This window comes from Ixodes scapularis, unplaced genomic scaffold, assembly GCF_016920785.2.
Source record: "Ixodes scapularis isolate PalLabHiFi unplaced genomic scaffold, ASM1692078v2 ptg000312l_1___fragment_3__unscaffolded, whole genome shotgun sequence".
Lineage (NCBI taxonomy): Eukaryota > Metazoa > Arthropoda > Arachnida > Ixodida > Ixodidae > Ixodes > Ixodes scapularis.
The window spans coordinates 1,009,849-1,019,826 of NW_024609958.1; the positions used below are offsets into that span (position 1 = coordinate 1,009,849).

General features: G+C 44.3%; 1 pseudogene; it reads right to left on the minus strand.

Annotated features, from left to right (window-relative positions):
* Nucleotides 1–7,982: 7,982 nt before the first annotated feature.
* LOC120850887 lies at nt 7,983–8,993 on the minus strand (annotated as a pseudogene).
* Nucleotides 8,994–9,978: the final 985 nt, after the last annotated feature.

Genomic DNA, 9,978 nt, shown 5'->3' on the forward strand with positions numbered 1-9,978 from the left:
TCTTGAGCTGACTATGGCGGTGTGAAACTCGCAGTACACCCCAGTTAATACCAACTCTCCCACGACAAAACTTGCAAACCAGGGTTACTTATCATACCCAGTTTGGCGCAGTATGGCCGTCGGAGCTCTTGCGCCATAAAACCCGTAAACAACAACTGGGTTACTTATCCAGGTGTCGGTACATTAAGCTATCAGTCTCCTCGATTCGGTCTCTGAAAAACTTTGTTTTACCCACCTTTTTAAAGGCTCCCTGACATACTTGCTACTCACAGCCGCAGGTGCCACGGGAACGTGCCATGCTGCATGGCTGTGCGGGGTGAAGTGTGAAATCTAGAAAGTTCCGCCGCCTTCGCTCGTCCACAAAATCTGCGGGCTAATGGCTTCCTTCATGATAGAAACTGTGCCCCTCTTCACGTTACGAAGCCCAAATGGTTTGTTCGAAACTCTTGTTTGTTTGGAGCATGGCTAGCACAACCACATCAGAGAACAGAATGGAACATATTTCGTGCTGCTGAGCTATTGTTGGGGTTCCGCAGGCTTTATTTGTTGCCATCGAAATTCTTCTAATCAGTTGGAAACAAGTTCTACTGCCAAAACCCAACCCCTCCCCACCCCGACGTCACAAATACTGATGTCACATAGACAAGGGGAACACGACTACAACATAAACAGAATCACTTCTGGACACTAAGGCATACATTGCCAAGATTGCAGATGTCAAGCAGAACTAAAAACATTGCCCCGTAATGAGTAAAAATAATAACCAACTAATTAGGGAAGTTATTGAAGCTGAAAAGATTTCGAGGTTAGAAGAAAACTGTCACTAAACCTTGTCCAGATTTATTACAAAAAAGAATTAGATTATCTTGCATCCAGATAAAACCAAAAATAACAAAAAAAAAATCTTATTGTTTAAAAAGACAGGCGCAGGCAGAGAAGAAATAATACAAGACTGAGTTGCAAGTCAGAGCTTCATGAATGTCTTTTCCTTTTGTGTGTGCTTGTGCTTGGTTGCGAATTTTTCGCGCTGTAGAGGAGTATGCAACACCAGCTTGCCAGAGCCTCCATATTTTTAATACTGCCAGTAGAAACTTTCACTTTGAAAATATGACGAGGACCGAATTTAAAAATTCAATGTCGCCAAACAATTTTTTGCGGACGTAAGGTTTTGGTTACGAGGTCAGTCATAGCCACTGGTGTGTTTAGCCAATTTTGAGGCAAATTGGTGACCTTGAAAAAAATTACAGGTATACTGTTACATTCTCCTTAGCCTCCTGAAGATGTAAATCACTGGATTGAGCCCCTACCATATTGTTTTGTCTCATAACTGATGCAGGTATCTTCTTTTTTTCTTCAACTCAGTTCGACGTAGGAGCTGCCAAGGCGTCCTGTGCCTTTCACGTGAACAGTGGCCAGCACTGGAAGAAGCAATCTTTGGACTGCTGTAATCCATTCTTTGGGCAAGTGAATAAATTTCTTTGAAGCAGAGACCTGGTGTTTGCACAGCAGCTCCACAGAACAAACAACACAAACACAAATGTTTCTTTGCCCAAAGCCTTCGTAGCTGCTTGAACTTATTGATCTGAGCTTGCACGTTGTAATGTTAAGGCAAGATGCAGATATAGTTAACGTCTCTCTAAAAAAATTGGGGGCACCTTATGCTTGGATGTCTAGCTTGATCAACTTGGAACGTCCAGCCGAATTGAAACAAGGATCTAGCCAAACTGAAGCATGCAGCCGAATTGAAACTTGTAGCCGAACTGAAGATTTAGCCAAACTGAAGCGTCCAGCCGAATTGAAACTTCTAGCCGAATTAAGGATGTAGCCGAACTGGAACGTCCAGCCGAATTGAAACTTCTAGCCGAATTGAGGCAATAGCCGAATTGAGGCGTCAGCCGGATTGGGACGTAACCGAAAACTCCGAACCCTAGTTATAATGAAAACATAGATCTGTAAGGATATCTGCGCCGAGAGATGATTTTGTACATTTCGATAGAGGGGACCATTCTAAAGAAGGTACATTGAAGTCACCTGCAATTATAATCTTACTGCTCACATTGATATTATCATTGATATAACTATATATAGTTATATCAATTAGTTATATATGGCAGTCGGCGGCCTGTCATCTTCACGCAACTAACTTTCGCCACTTTCGGCAGGACACGCAGCTCAGTCGCTCCGGCAGTCCTGGTGCTGGGCTCGTCATCATCGCTGCCGGCCGCCGACAGATGAATGGGAACTGACGCAGCAACCGTCGACAAACGCCAAGCCACGTGTTCATCCCCGGCCGTCATCCGGGCAACCGGAGTCGACGCCCATAACATCGGATACCACGGCTGACCTCGGCGCAGTCGGCGGCCTGTCATCTTCACGCAACTAACTTTCGCCACTTTCGGCAGGACACGCAGCTCAGTCGCTCCGGCAGTCCTGGTGCTGGGCTCGTCAGCATCGCTGCCGGCCGCCGACAGATGAATGGGAACTGACGCAGCAACCGTCGACAAACGCCAAGCCACGTGTTCATCCCCGGCCGTCATCCGGGCAACCGGAGTCGACGCCCATAACATCGGATACCACGGCTGACCTCGGCGCAGTCGGCGGCCTGTCATCTTCACGCAACTAACTTTCGCCACTTTCGGCAGGTGAGCGTCCATTTTTGTAATAATGTTTGAATAGCTTCTGTTTCTTTTCTGCCGCCGACTGCGACAAGTGCATTTGTGAAAATTTGATTTTTTTTTGTTCCTCTGAGTGTTTTTTCATGTGCCTTTGAAAAAAGAAATTAATTATTGTTTGCTTAGTAATGGCTAATTTAGACGAAACTGATTGCATTGCATGCTTCGCGCCTGTGCCCACGGACGGAACTTTTATAAAATGTTTCTCCTGTAAACATGCATATCATCTCGATGCGTGCTCCGGCATAGCTGACAGAACCTTCAGGTCGATGGGAGGCGCGAAGCGCGAGAAATGGATCTGTCGTACATGCAGAAATCGCGAAAGCAGATCAGTCATAGGCACAACAGGGGAGGCGGTGTTACCACCAGAAGACGATGCTGTTTCCGCACAACTGGCACAAATAAACGTAAAACTTGAGTTGCTCCACTCCCTGAAGGCTAACGTTGACCGGCTGTGTGAGCTTCCAGCCAAAGTGGATGACCTGCTTTCTTTGAGACCATCAGTTGATGCAATGAAGGAAACAATTAAGGGACTACAAGAATCAGTCGGAAAATGTGAATCAATGATGCAGCTGGTTACTGCAAACGATAAAGAGGTGAAGTTGCTCCGTTCCGAGGTTGAAGTACTCCAAACAACGGTGACAGATTAAACGGCAATGATAGAGCAGTTACAGGCGAACGTAAACTCATCCGAGCAATATAGCAGAAGGTGTAACATGGAAATACACGGTATTCCTTGCGCGAACGGCGAATACCTGAGTGTGACTATGGCCGACCTTGCGGTGAAACTGAGGCTCACGACCCATACCCCCGATAGAGTAGTAGCTTGCCACCGCTTACGCTCTAGGCGTGAGGGGCTGCCCCCATTTTGGTGCAGTTCACCTCAGTGTCGGTAAAGGAACACTGGATGAATGCTCGCAAAAAGTTGGCCACCCTTTCTCGGTCTGAAAACCAGCAGAGGATATACTTTAATGAAAATTTGACTCGGACAAATAAGGACCTCTTCTGGCAAGCGGGGAACAAGGGAAGGGAAAAATCGTATAAGTTTGTGTGGGTTAAGAACTCCGCCATTTTTGCGAAAAAGGACGAGAACTCATCGCCAGTGCGTATCTCTAGCACTAGGGACATGGGAAAAATAGTATAAAAATTGATAACACTATACTAAACTCTGATTTCTCAACGTTTATTGACTCCTTTCCGCCTAGTGCTGGTTCGCTCACGATTTTATATGTAAATATCAGAAGCATTAGGAAATACTGGGACGAATTTCAACTCATTGTTGGGGCAACTGACACCGTTGTTGACGTTTTTGTCCTAACCGAAGTAAATGTTCGGGATGTGGGCGTTTCTCAAGGTCAGTTTTCTCTGCCTGGTTTTGAGGCTTTTTTCCTGACTCGCAACTCATCTAGAGGAGGAGGAATAGCTGTTTATGTTAAAAATACCTGGTCAGCAAGTACCATAGATATTACACTCGAACATGCAGAATGTCTGACTTTAAAGTTATGTAAAAACAATTTCGTAGTATCCCTTCTGGCAGTTTATAGACCACCATCAGAAAATGTGCGTAACTTTTTAGATGAGCTAAGCGCAAGTTTACAAACTATGGTGCCTACCGATAAGCTTTGTACGGTGGGTGACATAAACATTGATTTACTAAAGCCTTTCAAAAGTGCCGTCTGTGATTATTTAAATATTCTGGCGAACTATGGTATTGACAGCGTAATTCAGACGCCTACTAGAGAAGAGTACTTGTCCAATCAAATGGTTAGTTCTTGTATCGACCATATAAATATCAGGAACTCAGGGGTTCCTATATCATCAGCCGTTATCAAACATAAATTGGCAGACCACTACTTTGTGGCATGTCGAATATACGCCGAGTTTATTTCTGAACCATTAGAACGACAAAACCAAATATTTATAATGGATGCAAGTAATTTTGATAGATTAATTTCTAGATATGACTGGAATCGGGTCATTGAAAATTATAACTGTCACGATGCCTACTTAAAGCTGGTTGAAATATTTTCAAGCTTCAGAGCCATGAGCACGAAAACTGTTACAGTTAAAAAACGCAGGCCAAATCGACCGTGGTTAACTTCAGACGTTCTTTCTGCTATAAAAGAAAAGGATATTTTATGGGCACGATGTCGTCGCTCTCCACAGAACAAGGAATTAAAACTGCAATTTCAGGCACAGAGGAACCGGGTAAATGCACTCATTCGCTCAAGAAAGCGTCACCATTTTCATGATAAGTTTTTTCAATCACGATTTGATGTTTTGAAGACGTGGGCTCTTGTAAATGAAGTCAAGGGATGCTCTACTAGATCGTCTATTGACGATACAATTAAGAAACATTTTGGAAATAACATGTCACATGTTGCGGAAAGATTTAATCGCTTTTTTGCGTCGGTTTCGGGTGTGCTGCATGATGAAGATGTCATGCCCTCTAATCTTCAACGCTCCTGCTCAGCATCCGCCTTTCTACCAAACATGACGGCAGAAGATTTACATACGCTTTTATTTAGTTTTAAGCTCGGCAAAGCACCCGGGGCAGATAACATTCGCCTTGCCGACTTACGACGCAATCTCGATGCACTAAGTAACATCCTGCTTTACGTATTGAACGGAATTATAAACAGTGGTGTAATCCCTATTGGTTTGAAAAGTGCAATTGTTAGACCCATTTACAAAGGGGGTAAGCGTGACAGTGTTGAAAGCTACAGACCGATATCTATTCTGCCGTGTTTAGCCCTAGTATTCGAAAAGCATATACTGAAAACAATGACCATGTTCCTTGAGAAGTTTGATTTGTTATCACCGTCCCAGCACGGCTTTATCTCTGGGCGTGGTACCGACTCGCTTCTTGAGGAATTTGTTGACACTTTAAATGAAACTTTTGACAACAACAAACATGCCTGCGCACTCTTTCTAGACGTTTCAAAGGCATTTGATTCTATTAGTCATAAAGTACTTAAGAAAAAAATTTACGATTGCGGTTTCCGGGGGCCCTTTAGCCGCCTCGGTGGCTCCGAGGCGAGAGCGCCGGCCTACGGATCCCCAGGTGGCGGGTTCGAATCCCGACCGAGGTGCCCGCAATATGACGGAGGCTTATTGCGGAGAAGGCGCCGTGTAACCGAGCTTTCGGTTGCACGTCAAAAGATCCCCAGGTGGTCGAAATTAATCCTCAGTCCTCCGCTGGGGCGTGCCAGATGCCCGTCGTAGGTTTGGCACGTAAAACCCCCAAATTTTTTTTTTTTCCGGGGGCCCTTTTTTTGTATTCTTGAAGATTTCTTATCGAATCGGACGCAGCACGTTTCAGTTGGCAAAACCAGCAGTGTCAGTATAAATCTGAAAGCTGGAGTGCCTCAGGGGTCTGTTTTATCGCCACTCTTGTTTAATCTTTACGTAAATGACTTAGCCAAAGCTGTTTCCGGTTGCGATATTTATCAGTATGCCGATGATACTTTGTTAGTTTCTCGGCATATTAATTTGTGCAGTGCGATTTCTTTACTGCAAACCAATGCCACCCGGGTAATAGACTGGTTTGAGGCAAATTGTATTAAAATTAACATTGATAAAACAAAACTAATGTGTTTCAGGAGTCCCCTGAAACGCAAATGTCCAGAAATTCCCTTTGTGTTGCACTCATCAAAATGTACGCGCTGCATATGTCCACCTATTCAATTTGTTCCTTCCAACAAGTATTTAGGAATCTTCTTCGACAGTGATCTGTCGTGGAATTCCCATCTAAACTATGTTGCCAAGCGTCTGCGAAGTGTATCATGTATGTTGTATTCTACAAAGGCCTTTTTTCCATTTTCTGTTCGCAAGATGATAGTCAATGCTTTAGCGTACGGGTTGCTACGGTACGGTATTACTATTTATGCAAACTGTTCAGTGCTGTGGCAAAATAAAATCGACACGATCCTAAAAAGTATTTTGAGGGGTGTAGCGTGCGCGTCTATTTCTATGCCGAGTAATGAATTATTTGCATCCCTGTGCCTGCCGCGTTTCCTAGCTCTATTTAAAAGATGTGTAATTAGTAAGCATATCAGGCAAAGTTCTTTTAAAACGCCTCGTGTAGTGGAACGTGTTTTGAGATACGGTGAACGTTTCATAATCCCACGTGTCTATACAAAATATGGAAAACGACTGCGCTCATTTTATGTACCCGAACTCTTTAACTGCTTACCGGACACGTTTTTTGGGATAACCACAAAGCGCCAATTAAAAAAAACTATAAGAGCAATATGCTAAAGTTATACTTACGCTCTTGTTTTCCAGTTTACATGCAATGTTAGTCCCCTTCGGCTTTATATCATTAATTTGACCCTAATCTTGAATAATCTGCAGATAGTCCCCGATGCTGACTTTAAGCTTGGTTTCCCTTTTGGCCTTTGCCTCCAATGAAATAGCGATAATCGTAACACGTGCCTGTCTCCAGTTATTGACAGGGTTTTTGTCTGCGGTCTGGTGGTTATTTGGTTTAGTTGTGTATGTGCTTTATATTTAAATGAGTGTTTTGCGGGAATTTGCGTATGTATCCTGACTGCTGTGTGTGTCTTTTTTTTGTTTTTTTTTTCCTTTATTTTTCATTGTTGTTTTGCGTGATATCTTTCAATGACTCCTTTGATGTTTTATTACACCGCTGCCGGGTTCAGTCCCACAAGCCGCTATTGGCTTTTGACGGACCCGCATATGTATGTATTGTATCTATATTTGTGCAATAAACATTATTATTATTATTATTATTATTATTATTATTATTATTATACATACCTATGAAAAACCCTGAAGTGGAACTGGCAGGTCTATAGAGAACAAGTATATAGCAGCACGTATCTTTATAAGCAATTTTACAACACAGGCACTCAATTTCTGGGCAATCGGGTAAGGGGTACATACAATGCCATTTTTTACAAGAATCGCTACTCCACCACCGCGAGAACCTCTATCCTTGCGCAAAATCGTATAGTTTGGGGGCGTGAATTCACAGTCAAGAATGCTGTCTGATAGCCAAGTTTCTGTTATTGCTATAATATCAGATTGGGTATTCAAAACAGCAGCTTCAAGTTTATCTGTTTTATTTATGATGCTTCGCGCGTTTAGGTTTAGTAATCTAAATTCATATACACGGTTGACTTGAGTAGGGCTTGGTCACGTACTGGCGTTCCGGGTTTCCTCAGATATGCGAACCTTATCGTTTATGGCCTCATTCCAAATGTATACTGTGCCATTCATCTTAATTTTGTCATAGGTAAGCGTGACCTTATCACCAGCAAGTTTATTTGATTTCGAGCTACTGTATCAAGTAATTTTTTTTCTAATGCCCTGAATTCGCTTTGAATAGTCTTCACTAATCGAGAGTCGTTCATTTTTCAATTTATTGCAGTTGCGTAAAATATTCAATTTATCTTTTAAGTTTACGAGTCGAAATATTACTGGACGGGTTTTGCCATGAGCTGGCTTGCCAAGGCAATATATACGATCGATTCCATTAATCTTTACATTTAGTTTTCCACCAAGAATCTCTTTAGTTACTCTATCCTTGAGGGTGCTACTCTCTTCATTAGGCAGTTCAGAAAGACCAAAAATAATTAGATTGTTTCTTCTGCTACGGTTTTTTAAATCATCAATTTTGTTCGAGAGTGATGTGATGGTGGCTTCGAGGCGATTGGTCTTGTCGCAGTTTTTGTTCACAACGGACCTGACTTCTTCAAGGCCTTCGAGGCGCGATTCTATTTTCTCTACTCTCGATGATGTCACAGCCTGGCTCAGCTTAATTTCCTTAATGCGACCGAGATATTAGTTAACATTTCCATCATCGCTGCCCTGTCAGGACCGGGATTGGTCTCTATATCTCCGCACAGCATAAGCAAATCACCAAATCGTGCACGCATTTCACACAACAAGGCAAAACAGGTCCGTGGGCACGGCAGCAAAAAAAAGACAAAGGTTGTTGCTACGGTAACAAAAAGGATAGCGTTTTCTTACCTGTGCAATGAACACGAAGGGGTTAACGACTGTCATCTTGGCGATGCCACCGTGCCCACAGGGGAGTGCAGATCGGGGGTGGTCTTTTATACTTGGCAGCGCTGGCGCTGAGGTAGCCGATGTCGAAGGCGATGTGAATCTTGAGAATTCCAGGTTTTCGTTGAAGGTCCACCGAAGAAAATTTCGGTCTGTATGAGTCGCTGTTTCCCTGTTATCAGCCGTGACGATGCGCTCAGCTCGATGAATCGCCGCCGGACAGCTTTTGACGGTGTCACAGGCCCAGTGCGGCGGCAGAAGCAGCAGTACCTGCTTCTGCCGCCGCATTAAGAAACATAAAAGAGCGTTTGCTGTTTTTTTTTTTTTTTTTTTTTTTTAAATATGAGGAGTTATCCACAGAGTTAGTCGGTCCTTCAACGTCTCGGTTCATGATGTGAAGTGTCTTGCGGATTACGCACACATAAGCTGTTGTCAAGCTGGTAAGCACTGGGTCTATTAATAGCTAATTCAGATGCTTCTCGTACAAAGCAATAGTTCGAATTCTGCAACTTTAGCAAGTTAAGGAAGAGCTTTTGAAATCAAAAGTGGTTGCAATCGACGTGGAATTATTAACTTTTTGTACGGATATGCAGGACAACCAAACTTTGCAGTATTTGTCATGTAGAGTTTTAGAGCGGAGCTCTTAGGCGGCCGTTTCCGGCTTGAGCGGCGGCGCCGTCGCCGTCGGCGTAACCAAGGTCACCCCAAGGTCACGTGACTTCCAGGTACTTGACCCCCCAAGGTCACGCGACCCCTCAAGGTCACCCTAAGGTCACGCGACCCCTCAAGGTCACCCCAAGGTCACGTGAACCCCCAGGTCACCCAAAGGGCACGTGACCCCCCAAGGTCTCGTGACCCCTCCAAAGATCACGTGACTCCCCAAGTCACGTGACCCCCAAGGTCACGTGGCCCCCAAGGTGCCCCTACGTGACCCCCAAGGTCACGTGACCCCCCCTCCCCCCCCCCCCCCGAAGTCACGCGACACCACCCCCCTCCCCCCCCCCCCCCCCGAGGTCAGGTGACCCCCCTGGAGCATATTAGGGAATGAGGGGAGAAGGAGGAGGAGGAGGGGTCTACCCCCTTCTCAGTACCCTTCCCTCCTCCTCCACAAGAACTGCGCTCCAATTCGGCGTTAGGTTGTAAACGGCTTTCACTTTTTTATACTTGGTTTAGTAGAGCTGGTTCAGCATAAACTTTATTATTAGTAAAACCTAAACGTTAACGTTTTCAACGCAGTATTACCACCTTCGTTGAAACTGCTCGATAAAACGCC